Source organism: Sarcophilus harrisii, chromosome X, assembly GCF_902635505.1.
Source record: "Sarcophilus harrisii chromosome X, mSarHar1.11, whole genome shotgun sequence".
Taxonomy (NCBI): Eukaryota; Metazoa; Chordata; class Mammalia; order Dasyuromorphia; family Dasyuridae; genus Sarcophilus; species Sarcophilus harrisii.
Genome location: NC_045432.1, coordinates 55111782 through 55125971, shown reverse-complemented (window position 1 = coordinate 55125971; position 14190 = coordinate 55111782). Strand labels below are relative to the sequence as shown.

General features: G+C 45.8%; 1 protein-coding gene across 4 annotated transcripts in view; it reads left to right on the top strand.

Moving 5' to 3' along the window:
• Window positions 1-14190, top strand: part of NEXMIF (neurite extension and migration factor) — a 198879-nt gene that overhangs the window by 94843 nt on the left and 89846 nt on the right. For all 4 annotated transcript variants that reach the window (XM_031944898.1, XM_031944896.1, XM_031944895.1 and 1 more), the window contains one exon: window positions 6943-7073. The gene's annotated coding sequence lies outside the window, so the exon portion shown is untranslated. The remainder of the gene's footprint in view (window positions 1-6942; window positions 7074-14190) is intronic.

Genomic DNA, 14190 nt, shown 5'->3' with positions numbered 1-14190 from the left:
GAGGAGGAGCATGACAAACTCGGGGTATGAGAAAGACTTTCCAAAGGATGTGGCAGCTAACTGAGCTTTGAAGGGAAAGAATAAGAGCTGGAGTTGAGAAGGGAATACATTTCTGAACTCAGGAAGAACCTTTGCAAAGGCACGGAGGTGGGAGATGGGATGTCAAATGCAGTGAAGTTTGGCTGGAATGGAGAGTGAATGAAGCAGAAGAATATGAAATCCTATTGGAAAGGAGCCTGGCTGGAAGGATCTGAAATGCCAGACTGAGGAGCTTGGGTTTTATTCAGGAAGGTGTTTGAGTAGGGGTGTCCCAGTGATCAGATGAGATTCTTCAGAAGATTAGTTCAGTAGCCGTGTGGAGGGTGCATTAGAGAGGGAAAACACTAGAGGCAGGGAGCCCAATTAAGTGGCTATTGCAGTAGTTCAGAAGGGAGGTGATGAGCTCCTGAATTAGGGCACTGGTCACCGAACTGCAAAAAGGAACCAGATTGAGGTGTTGTTGTGGAGGTGAGAAAGTGAAAGGCTCTGAGAGAAAGAGAAAGGTCTGAAAAATGACTTTTCCGGAGGTCTACCCTAGGACAGCTCGTGGCCAGAAGAGTGGCATTGGTTCTTTGCCTGTAATCTCGTCTTGCCCTCCCCAGGCCCAGCAGCAAGATGACGCTATAACGGGAGTGGGCCAGAGTTTCTAAGGAAGCTGGCGGTGCTGCGGCTGCCTTCTCTGCCTGGGTTCTGGGGGAGCTTGCTGAGAATGGGGAGCAGACCCATTGCCATCCTTTTGGGCTCTCTACACCTTCAGACCCCCCCATTTTGTTTTATAACTTCAAGATCCTTTTCCGCCTCCAACATTCTGGATTCTAAGACCCCTTCCAAGCCTGACGGTTTGGGTTCGAAGGCCCCTCCCAGCTCTGACTTTGCTTGTTCTAAGATTCCTCCCAGCCCTTACATCCCCTTTTCTAAGCCCTTTTCCGTCTCACATATCCTTTGTCATGTCCTCTGCCCTTCCCTAAACCTTACAGCTGTGTGCTGAGCACATAGAAGGTACACAGTCTGTCCCTGCTGATAGCTTGCCCATTAATCTCATGTAACCGCCCACTCGGAGCACATGCCTCATACCTCCTCGGGGCCCTGACTTTCCACTTAAAGACACAACGGCCACGGTGACCTGCCGATCAACACATGTCAGAATGACACTGTCTTGAAGTCGTTCAGCCAGTCCTCGGGAGTCCAGCAGAGGTTTGCCTGCCCCCTGGAGCTGAGGAAAGAAGTCAGGAAGTGAGGCAGATGCGTTCTAGCTACATTGTCTTCGTCGTTAGTGGTTATTAATAATTCAGAATTGAATGGTAATTACAACAATAATTTTGCTCCTTGGGAAAAAAATGTCAGTTCTTGCCGGAAACTCCTGTTTTCCCTGAAACAATGTAATAGACTCCAAAGGCAGAAGAGAAAGCCATGCACATTTGGTGGGTAAGTCATCACAGGGCCTTCAGTGGAAGGAAATACTGGATCCATTTGGAGACCATTTCGATGTCACTGTATTTTCTTTTGCTTTGATGGCTTTATGTTTCACTAACAAATTTAAATTTGGGTTGATTGCATTTTGGGGTTCAGTAAGTAAATGGGGTTCATTTAAATTACCGTTGTCAAGCGTTTGAAAGACTGTCATGGGGAACGAGGATTAGCCTTGTTCTACTTGGTTCCAGAGGACCTCGGGTGGGGAAGGTAAAGAAAGGCAGATTTTGCCTCAATGTCAGCAGATATTTTTTTAGCCATTGGAGCTGCCCAGAGTTGGGATAGGCTGCTTGAGGAGGTGGTGGTCACAGTCACAATGGTAGAGCTTTTGAAAGGGGCCTCAGAGAAGTCATCTAGTCCAAACCCATTGTACAGAGGAGAAAACTGAGACACAGAAAGGGAAAATGACTTTCCCAACCTATTAGCGTGCAGCTAACAAGTAGTAGAGTAGGGATTGAAATCTTTGACTCCCAATCCAGTGCTCTTAGCACTCCCCACATTGCTTCCAGGGACTCATTTCTCTGATTTTTCCTAAGTTCCTAGAACAGGAAAGCTCAATCTGGCTTAGGCTTTGGGGAGTCCGTGATGGCGAAAACTTACATTTTTACTTTAACGATGTTTTCTTTTTAATCATTTCCCACACTTAAAACCATGGTTCTGAGAGGATTCTCCCCAGGGTTCAAAGGGATAAGAACTCCTGGACTGGAAGAAATTGAAGCAGGTAGGACTGTTCTGGACATTTCCTCCTCAGTACTTAGTGTCATGGAGAGTACTAGGTTTGAAATCACGGCATCTGGACTCTGACACTAGATAGCTGTGTGACTGTGGGCAATTCCCTTACCTGTTCATAAGATTTGGTTTTCTCTTCTGAAAAATGAGGGCTAAGGTAACTCGTTCTCTCTGCTTGAGAGGGTTGTTGTAAGGCAACAACATTTGGCAAGTTGTGGATACCATAGACGTGTTAATATTTCTAGGCCCAGGGTCCTACTTCTCTCTTTCCTGCTGAGAACTTGGATCTGCTGTGGTTTCCTGGGTCCAGACGTTCACCATGGTTTGGCCACATGGTTTGGTGCACATTTTTTGGGAAATGAGGGGGGAGCACTAAGGGTTGACCGGGTTGACCGGTTTGTCGAGAGGCTTCAGGGGAGGTTCAGCTACAAGAGAGGGGGAACTACATTGTCCCCCTGTGGCAAGCTGCAGGCAGATCCTGCCCTGATTCTCCTGCTGGCTTTGCTTACTTGTAGAGAAAAACCAGCCCTTGTGTTTCCCTGCTCTGTCTGTGAGTAGGCAAAATTGCAACTCTTGCCCATGGGGAGAGAAGAAGGATGGCAGACCGCTGTGTTGTACTGAGCCAGCTAGCTAGCACTGGGAGCTGTCCAGCACCGAGGCAGGACTTCTTACCCATTGACATCCTAGAGTCATGAAATGCTGGAACTGGAATAGACTTGAGAATGCAGACTTTTGACAGTTGAAAAAAGACTCAGGGTGCTCTTACATAACAGTTGAAGAAACTGAGACCTACTCCCCAAAATGATATTCCATGAACAGCCAAGTAGGTCACAAACATAAGGTCAGACAGTAACATTTGATGAAAGGAACCTGCCCGGGGCTTAGCTTGCTTGGGCAGTCAGAAACTAGAGCTTGGGGGGGATTTGGGGGGAGATGGAACCGTCACATGGCCTACTCTTCTTCTCATCCAGTGAAATGTGCTCAGCTTAAGTGGAAACAGCTGCTCTGCTGTAGAGGGGGGAAAAGCAGGCTTGTGCTCCATGTTCAGCTGGCTGCTGTGTTGCCTCGGAGTTGTGCATTCAGACCCCTCCTCCTGTCAGAGGCATTTAGGAAATAAGGGCTCCGGTAATGGGTTTGTAAATCGAGGTTGGTGCTGTTGAGGGGCCCTCCTCTTGGGAATTGTGTGTGTGTGTGTGTGTGTGTGTGTGTGTGTGTGTGTATCTGGGAAGGAGGGAAATACCGGCCTTGGGCTGTTCCAAGCTTTTCTAATTAGAGCACATGGTCTACCTCTTTTGTCTGGCAGAAGCCCGCATTATTAATGGAGAGAGAAGGTGCTGGTTGTGTGTCATTCCCTAGCTCCTCTGTAAAATACCTGTAGAAGTCACGAGACTGATGCTAATCTGGCGATGGACTTTTCTACATGGAGGAGCCTGGATTCAGAGAAGTCCTGTGGGTTGAGAGTCCAAGCTTCTGAAAGTCATTTCTCTCTACGAACCTCAGTTTTCTCCTTTACAATGAGTTTGGACTACTTTCTGTGCTTTATCCTTTAAAGTTCTCTCTGGCTCTAAATTTTATATTCTATGTTCTAAGGCTTCTCTCAGCTCTGTCACTTTCTGGTTCAAGGTCCCTCCTCACTCTGTCATTCTATTTCCTAAGACCCTTCCCCGATCTGACCTCTGGTCTCACACACACACACACACACACAAAACAACAGTGACCGATACAAGGGACACGTGAGTGATGACCAAAGTGGGCCGAGGTTCTCATGGGCCAGAGTAGTCACTGTAGCCTTCCTGGAGGAGATGGCCCTTAGCCTGGGCCTCTGGGGATGGGGTAAGAGGCCAAAGTGTCAGCACCGTGAAACACCACAGTAGACCGGGCTGGTTCTCCCACTAGGTCGTCCACACGACAGTCCCAGCGCCTCCCGTTGGAGGGTTTGCCAAAGCAACATTATTGACGCCCAGGTCAGTAATCATGTCTCCATTGAATTGACCTTAGCTTTGTAGGCCCTGGGGTAAGTGATATATAGCACAGACGTTCCCTTGTGCCTCAATTAATCCTTTCCCCATGACAGGTGACAGACTCACACAGAGGTTGCCTGATTTATTAGCTTTGAACTCCGGGCGCGTTTGACAGTGTTGGAATTTTCAACCAATGGGTTATCTTGAGCTGTCATCGAGTGTTTATTAAGCGCCATATCTGAGTCTCAGCTGGAGCGGTGGCTTCTGGGAAATTTCCCTCTCTGCCAGCATGGGCTAGGAGGAAGGGTGATGTGTTCTCAGGCATTCTTGCCACTGCTTCTGGAGTGAAGGCAGGAAATCACTGGCTCTATGGGTAGGATCCTGCAGAGAGTTATGATTAGCATGACTTCTATCAAGACCTGAAGTTGAGTCATTACCAAGTGACCGGATTTTAGTGGAACTGGTCCTCACAGGGAGTCCTAATCTTAGTAACTTAGAGGCTCATGGAATGTTCTGGAAGAAACCTTACTTATGGTGGTAGAAAGAGCACTGGGAAACTTGGGAGCCAGGAGACCCGGGTATGAATTCCCAGTTTCAGCACTTAAATAGCCATGGAGCTGTAGCAGTTTACTTCTCTGGGCCTCAGTTTCCCTGCTTGTGAAGTGGGGACAATAGTGCTTGTACCGCCTTCATCCCAGGTTCATTGTATGCCCTAAAGAGCTAGAGAAATGAAAGCTATTATCATTAGTCCAGCTTGGCCAAGGGCACGGCAGGAGGGATCACTGGCAGACAGAAGCCTGCCGACACCAAGGCCGGTCCTCTCTTCTCTGTATTGGACCGGGAGCTCACCACTGCCGTCATGGCAGGGACCATGTTGTCTGCTAGGCAGCATCCTTTCCCTTCATATGTTGTGGGGACAGTGTTTTGTAAACTGTGAAGTGCTGTATCAAACGGCGTTCTGACAATGATTCCCACCAGTCTGCCCTGTGCATCTGGCCCCTTCCGAGTACCTCTGGGATGTGTCTGGGCTGCGGCACGCTCCGGGATTTTTAGGAACGGTCTGCAGCAGAGCGGCAAAGGGGTGCACGCTGGGCTGGCAGAGATGGCCTCCGGGGGACTTTGTCTCTCCTGGTGATCAGACACATCTCTGCTGCTGCTGCCGGCCCCTTTGTCTTTCTGTAGCTCTGAGTATTACATATGCTTTGGCCCAGAGGCTTGGGATTTCCAGTGTGTGGCTGTGAGCATCCGTGGCATCTGCAGGATCTCTCTAGGCCCCAGACTGAGGCTCTCCAGAATAAGATGGGGAGGGGAGAGGGTGGGTCTGGATTGGCAGGGTGGCGGGGGAGGGGGGAAGAGGAGGCTGGATTAGACAGCAAGAGACCTGGATTCCGTATTTGATGTTTGTTAGATTGAGAATATTTTTAAATTGAAAAATTCAAATCCCCCCAAAGGCCTGGATTTGAGTCTTGCTTTTGCCCCACTTGGTAGCCACGTGATGCGTGCTTAGTCCCTTCCCCTCTCTGAGCCTCAACTTCTCCAACTGTGAGAGTAGGTTGACTGAATTAGATGATTGATAAGGGCCTCTCTAGCTCTAGATCCTAGGATCTGAAGACTGAGATAGTTGCAAGGTAAGGAGCCTTTGGGGCTAGTTTCTTGCACAAGTCACTTCCCTGCCCTGCTGAGTCTTGGTTTCATCCTCTATAAATGAGCACATGGGACTAGACCCCTCTCTCACTTCTTAAGTTCTGTGACTCTCCTGGATAAAACTGCCCTTTGTCCCACCTTCCCTACCCTTCGGCCTCAAAGCAGACTTTGGATCTGGCCTTCCTCTGGGAATGGCGAAGGGTTTCCAGCTGAAAGATGTCTTAAAAATCCTGCTATCCCAAGAGCCTGAAGAGGCTCCTGGGCCTCTGCTGGGCAATCTCACTCCCTCCTGAATGTGTCCAAGGAAGAACCTGTTGATCCCATTCTCCTTATCCTAGTCTTTCTAGTCCCAGTTGTACAAGACTTAAAGCTTGTCTCTCCCAACCGCAGCACAAATGCGACCATAGCCCTCCCTTGCTTCATAAAGTCCAGTGTTGACTGCAAGGTCAAAGGCAACCCCCTTAACCAGATGTTTGAGGCTCCAGCCAACTCTGCAACTGTATGGCACCTGAGCTTTGAATGGCCGACCTCAATGGTGTCTCAAAGCACAGAAGAGCAGAGCTGGGTAAGATTAGATCGGAGCTTCTTAACCCGTTGAGCATGACCCCAGGAGGGATCACCTGACTGAATGTGGGGCGCATGAAATTATGATTCATCGTCAGTGAATTTTGACTCGTATACCTATCTTATATCCCTCTATGTACCCAGGCTCACATCAAAATTTCTCAGGTTAAAAGACGTCGTGAGTGGAAAAAGTTGAAGTCTTAGATTAGAGAACATAGAACATCAGACCTGGGAGAGACCTTAGAACAGGGAACACCAGGGCCGGGAGGTAATTTAGAACATAAAGATATTGGCCCTGAAGACAGAATGCCTGGGTTGGTAGAGACAAGAGTGGGAGGCACCTTAGATTACAGAAGGTCTTCCAAGTCTTGCCATTTAACAGATGAGGAAACTGAGGCCCAAAGAGGTTAGGTGATTTCTCCCAGGTCCTCCTCTAGTAGCAGATGCAATTTTCTTTTCCCTGTACCACATGTACTCTTAGGACATAGGATTATTATGTTGGCAGGCCATTTAATCCAAACCCTTTGTTTTACAGAATCTTAGTGTCTCTGGAGTCAGCAGAGACATCAGCAGCGACCGCCCAGCCCGACTTGTGCCACAAGACTCAAACCGTCTCATAGGAGGGAGCTGAGGCCTGGTGCCGACTCGCCGGAGCCCTCACGGCCTGTAAGTTAAGCAGCATGTGTCAGATTTGTTGGAAGCGGGAGCAACCAAAATGGGTTGTTTGGACTGTTGTTGAAAATTGCTCACATTTCTAGAGTGTATCAAGGTTGCAAAATGTTTCAATTACGTTATTTTCACTTGAGACTCAACCCTGGGAGAATGGTGCTCTTACCCGGTGCCCACCAAATTGCTTGGGAACTTCCAGTCCCCTCTGACTGGGAATAATCGTGGACTTGGCTAGAAACCCCAGCCTGGTTTTAGACCTTATTTTGAAAAATTTACAAACAGCAACAACAACAATCACCAGTTTTGATATAACACTTTAAAAGTTTGCAAAGCACTTTATGAATATCATCCTATTTTATTATATCCTAGATTATTCTCATGTTACAGATGGGGAAACAGAGGCAGGCAGAGTTTAAGTGTCTGAGGCAGGATTTGAACGCGGATTTTCCTGACTCCAGGCCACCATGCTTTCCATTGTCCCAGCTACTTTAGGTAATAGTATCTAATTTGGACCTGACAAAAACCCTGGGAGGGAGGGGCTATCATGATCTTTAATTTACAAATGAGGAAACTGAGACCGAAGACAGTTGTGACTTGCTCAGTGTCACACAAATAGCCGATGACTAAGGTCATATTTAAACTCAAGTCTTGCTGATTTGAAGTTCATCAGTATATCCAGTGTGACTCCTGTCTATAGGATCATGTTGGAACTTTTTTTTTTTTTTTTTTAACATCTTCCAACAGAAAAGAACATCATTGCCCAAAGGGCCACTTTGGTGCCCTCATCCCCAGCTTCTTAAAGTGTGGTTTGTGACCCCCATTATTGAGTGTGAGGGTCATAAAATTATGGTTTCTTGAAATCAGTGTTCGATTTTATAAACCTAGATATCCAGGCTCATGTAAAAATTTCTCTGGTGAAAAAGGGCCGGGAAGTGAAAAAAGTTGAAGAAGTCCCGCTAACCCGAGGTGGTCCCCTCAAGAAAAAGATCGGAAGTTTCCGAGGAGTTAGCTTTGTCACATCTTTCTCCTTCATTAGTTTTACGAGCCCTTGACAAAGCTTCTTACCATGTGTTATCCATAACTTCTGTTGCTATTGAACCTGTTTTATTTCCATGGGAATGGAATCAGTAACTCGAAATCATCTTTAAACGTAGCACGTGGAATGTCCGAGCTAGAGGGGGTCTCAGAACAGAGGATGCTGTAGGAGAGCGTCGGATCCGGGAGGGACCTTAACGCAGAGTGTGAGAGCTGGGGGCCGCCTCACAACATGGAATGTCAGAGCTGGGTGCGTGCCTAGAACAGCGAATGACAGAGAGAGAGGGGACCATAGAATAGAGAATGACAGAGCTGGGAGAGCCTTAGAAAAGCGAGCATGAGATAGGCAGGTGCCTTAGAATATGGAATGTCGGCTCCAGGAGGGTGCTTTAGAACGCTGAACGTCAGGCTTGGAAGATACCTTAGAACGTGGAGCGTCAGAGCTAGAAGGGGATCTTAAACATAGGCTGTTGAGGAATTGAGTGTCAGAGCTGGGAAATACCGGAGAACAAAGAATGTCAGAACTGGAAGGGACATTAGAACAGAGAGTGCCACAACTTGGGAAATCCATTAGACCTTATGTCAGAGCTAGAGAGAACCTTAGAATATATCTATATATCTATCTACATCTGTAGCTATATCTAAATGTTGAACCATAGTGTGTCCACTCAAGGAGAAACCTTAGAACTGAGAATATCAGAATATGAAGAAACTTGAGAACAAAAGGGATCCCAATCGGAGTGACTTTAGAACACACGAGGCAGGGAGCACCTTAGAACATGTCAGAATGTCAGAGCTCGGAAGCTGCTTAGAACATTTGACAGAGTTAGAGGAATGCTTAGATTATAACATGTGGAAACAATGTCAGAGCTGGAAGAACCTTAAAACGGAGAATGTCAGGATTGCGAAAGACCTTAGAACATGGAATATGAGAGGTCAGGGTGAATGTTAGTGCTTGAGGAAAGATTTAGAATCCTGAAACACAGTAATAGACAGAGCTAGGGAACACCTTAGAATATGGAATGTCAAAGCTAGGGAGGTGCTTAGAACATCGCCAGGAACTTTTGATCAGAGAATTTCAGAAAAGAGAGAGCCAAGGGGTTAGTACATTTTATGTCAGTTCTGGGAGTGGGGGTGGTGCAGCTTAGAACAGAATCTCAATGCTGGGCAGCCATAGAACAGGCAATAGAAAACATTAGAGCTGCAGTATAGGTCTTTTAATTTCCTATTCGGATTCTTCTTATCATTCTCAGATGTGTGGGGAGTCGCAGCAAAGTTCGAGGTTCTCTAGACAGAAGCATTGAAAGTTTTGTGGCCAAACAGGATTTGGGCCAGCCCAATCCTTTTTGAAGATTATTTCTCAGGAAATGTGTGTGTGTGTGTGTGTGTGTGTGTGTGTGTCTGCTCACATGCATGTGTATGACACACACAGTTCACCCCCCTATAGAGCTCCTTTCTCTCTGTGTACATGAAGGGAAGCAGTTGCTTGCCCAATCCCCAAGCTCCCCTATCTCTATGATTTGGGCACAAAGTACAAATAGTCACTCGGTTTCCTCAGTTGTTAAATGAGAATAATTCCTGGATGGTTGTGAAGAAAGCTCTTTGCAAACCATGTGGCTACATTAAGAGGGTATTTACCTTGATAATTTCTTTTGGAGATTATCAGCAATGTGTGAACACACATCACCATGTGGTGAGGGAGGCGCTCCCAAATGAACCAGATAACTAGAGAAAGTCATTTTGCTGTGACGCCCATATTTCAGGGTCTGAGGCAGTAGTGTGGTTCTAGTCCCAGCTCAGCCACTAGCTTGTTATAAAGCTTTGAACAAAAATTACTTGCCTTTATCTCTGTAACGCAAGGATCTCTGTAACGTAAGGCAGCAATGGGACCCAGGTACTTCCTAATTCAGACATTTACTAGTTCTCTGACCCTGCGCCTCAATTTCCTCATCTGTAAAATGAGGGATATCGACTTCGGTGGACTCTAACTTCCTTTCAGCTGTAATCGATAAGCCTATGTACACTGGGAAAGAGTAGAGCTAATGATGGGGAAAGAGGCTCATAATTAGCCTGACAATACTGAATCATTAGTGACCTGGCAATGGAATTGAGATGAAGAATTCTTCAATGTTGCTCTTCATGACTCACCTGCGGTGTGCAGAACCCCACAATGGACACTAGGAGAGCTACAAAGTTTTGGTAAGACATGGTCTCGGCACGTGTGGATCTTACAGGCCAAGAGGAAACTAGAACCAAAACACACATGACTGTCATAAACGTTATCTGATAAGGACATCAGGGAATTTCAGTCAGGTCATAAGTGAAGATGGAGTGGGGGAAATTCTCCTCTCTAGTGACTAGATCATGGAAGATTTGCTGATGAGCTTTCAGGGATGAGGAGAAATTCTACCAGGTGAGTGGAAGGGACTTGACAAGGAGAGCCTGAGCCCGAGGCATATCTTTGGACCCAGAAGTCCATTTTGGTTGGATTCTTAGGTTCTCATTCCAGATGCAAGGGAAAAAAATCTGTGGTCCTGGGTTCAGAAGGGTTGAGTCCTAAGTCCTGACTCAAACACTTATTTGCTTTGTGACCCTAGAGAGATCATTTTTTAATCTTTGACTCAGTTTTCTCATCTAGAAGATGTTTTGTTAATAGTTTCATATCCTCCCTCACAGTGCAACTGAGTTAAAGAAGCACTTGCAAGACTCAGAAGTGCCATGGAAATGGAAGTTGTTTTTATCCCAGATTAGACCCCCGGAATCTGGGGCACAGCAGTTTCAAGCTATGTGAAGTTGTATTTGGCCTCCTTTCCTTTAAGTGTTAGCATGGCCTATCCAAAGGCTCCCATGAATCTTTAGGGAGGAATTGTGGAGGTGGCAGTCGGAGGACGTGGGACCTTGGTCAGCACAAACTGAAGGGAGTGGTAGGGACCTACAGCAACACAGGAGGGCCAGCCATGGAAGATAGAGCAAGGCAGAGATCAGAGAAACAAACAGGAAGGACTTAGTGATTGGGCCCAATTAGAGGAGCTGGTCTTTCCTGCTTGAGAACTCCTCATAACTCTTACAATGGTCGCGGGGAAGGAACACACACTTGCATCTCAGGATATCTCTCCCATCTCTGTTTTCCTCTTCTCTGCTACTACATCTAGTACAGTCCCTCATTAGCATCTCCCTGGATTACTGAAGTAGTCTCCTACCTGATCTTTTTACTATTGATCTCTTCATTGTTATACAGCTTTCAGAATCATCCTTCTTTCCCATTCATCAATCCTTTCACTCACACAAAGATTACCAATGGCTCTCTGTTGCTCCCAAGTAAAGCACAATCTGCCCCTACTCTCCTTGTCAGATTGCTCCCTCACTCTAATCATGTGATATTTCTTTCCTTCTCCCCCCCTCCCCATACTTCATGGGATCTCCTACCTGTGATCAAGATGTTCCCTATGCTTGGCGTGGCTTCCCTTTCCCTCCTTATCTGGGGGCCTCCTGAAATGCCACTTTAGTGATTCTCTTCCCCTTCAGATTTCACACAGCAGTTTGATGTGCGTATCTCTAAAGCACTTCTGGGTTACTGCATAGGATGATGATAACAGTAGCTCATGTTGGGATAGCACATTATTGCCAAGTGTTTTGATTGTATTCGATTCTTATGACAAGCCTGGGGAGGCAATGCTATTGTCCCATTTTATAGATATTATAGCTATTGGTGTTTTATCCACCTATTAGATTACAGATTCCCTGAGGGAAAAAGATTACATTTTAGCTCACATTAGTATCTCCTCTAGCACCTAGCACAGCTTAGATTTCTTGTGTGTTCCTGGGATTCTGAGAAAGGACTTGGTGGGTTGGGGTGGAGAAGACAGACAAGGAAGATGGAGCCTAGTAGAGAGGTAGTGTAATTACCTCTCCACTGGGTTCTTTGAGGTGACTCTCCCCTCACTTATATGGGCAAACCCATACTCAGTCACACCTTCCCCATCCCAGCCCCTTTCTCCTTAACCTCCTAGCTGTACATTTTTTCCTTTTCCCCATTTAATAGTTTTCTATTTTTTCAATTGCGTGTAAAGATAGTTTTCAATATTCATTTTTGTAATATTTTACGTTCCAAATTTTTTCTCCTTCCCTCCCATCTCCATAGGTTATGTATGTGCAATCATTTTAAATGTATATCCATATTAGTCATGTCGTGAAAGAAGAGTGAGAACAAAAGGGTAAAACCACGAGGAAGTAAAAACCAAAAAAAAAGTTAAAATAGTATGTTTTGATCTGCATTCTGACTCCATAGTTCTTTCTCTGGCTGCAGATGGCATTTTTCCATCTCAAGTCTATTGAAATTGTCTTGCACCGCTGTATTGCTGAGAAGAGGTAAATCTATCATAGTTGATCATCACACAAATCTTGCTGTTACTGTGTACATTGTTCTCCTGGTTCTTCTCCCTTCACCCAGCATCAGTTCGTGTAAGTCTTGCCAGGCTTTTCTGAAATCCTCCTGTTGGTCATTTCTTATAGAACAATAATATTCCATAACATTCATATACCATAATAACTTATTCAGCCATTCCCCAGCTGATGGGCAGCCTCTCAATTTCCAGTTCTTTGCCACTACAAAAAAGGCTGCTACAAACATTTTTGCACACGTGGGTCCTTTTTTGTCTTTTAGGATTTCTTTGGGATACAGGCTTAGTAGTGAGACTGCTAGATCAAAGGGTATCTACAGTTCTATGGTCCTTTGGGCGTCGTTACAAATTCCAACCGAATATTTTGAACCCTAAAATGTTTCATCCTTCATTTTGACTTTTACTACCCTGTTATCTTGGCGATTCGAAACATCTCTGAGTTGGATAGACCTTCAAAGGCAACTAGGCTAGCTGTGTATCAAGCTCAACTTTCCTCTAGCATGTCCCCACCAATGTGGTCTCCTAGCCTTTACTTGAATTCCAGTGAGAAGGGAGCTCACTGGGCCATGAAGTACAGCCTCTCCCATTGTTAGACTTCCCATAGGGTCCTTATTAAACTCAACCCAAATCTCCTTCTCTGCAGCTTCCACCCCTCCTTCTGGAGCCAAGCAGAACAGGTCTTCCTTTCAAAAGCCCTTCAGATCCATGAAGACAATTCCCCTAGGCTTCCCCTCTGCCTTTTCCCTTGCCAGTTTGAAATTTGCCAGTTTCTGCAACCAGTGTTCATAAATCGTTTCGGGTCTCTTGTCCATCCTGGTCTTTTTTCTCTGGACCTTCTCCAGACTTGTTTATCCTAAATCATGGTGCCCAGAACCAAATCTAATACTCCTCTAGGTGAGGTAAGACCTCACCTAGGCAGGAATAATACAGGAACATTTATTACCTCCTTTGTCCCGGACAGCATTCCTCTCACAAAGCAAACTAGGATGAGATTCATTTCTTTTATTTCATGTTACATTGTTAACTTGCAGTCTACTCAAATCCCCAGATTTTTTTTTCAGGGAAATTGTTAGGCAGCTCTGCCTCTTGAGGTTGATTTTTTGAACTGTTTTATTTTTCTTTATTCCTATTAAATTTCATATTATTAGATCTGGGCCAGGGAACACTATCATTGAGATAGCTGGATCCCAACGGTCATCTGATGAGTACGCCATGTTTGTTGATAGAAGTCTTTGATGACACAGGACCAAGCCCAGCTCCTTCTAGGTTGACACTGAACTACTACTAACTAGATATTGGGTTCAACTATTTAGCCTATTTTGAATTTAACTTGATTGCACTGTCCTACTAGTCCTCCAGCAGTCTATCCTTTCTGAAGGAGTAGTAGGAGACTTTGTCAGGTGCTCTGCTGAGCCCTAAGTAAACTTAAACTTGATCCACAGCATTCTCCTGATCTACCAGGCTAATGTCACAGAAGATGATGAGCTTAGTCCGAGAGAATCTGTTCTTGAAGCCATGCAACCTCATTGTGCCCTCTTTTCTTTTTCTACATGCCCACTAACTTACCTTTTAATAACAGAATTTTGCTAGAAATCAAAGTCCAGCCCATTGGCAGGTGTTTTCCTCTCCCTTCTTTGCAAATCAGGACAGTCCCATGGCTTCCCTCCTGTTCTCCACTA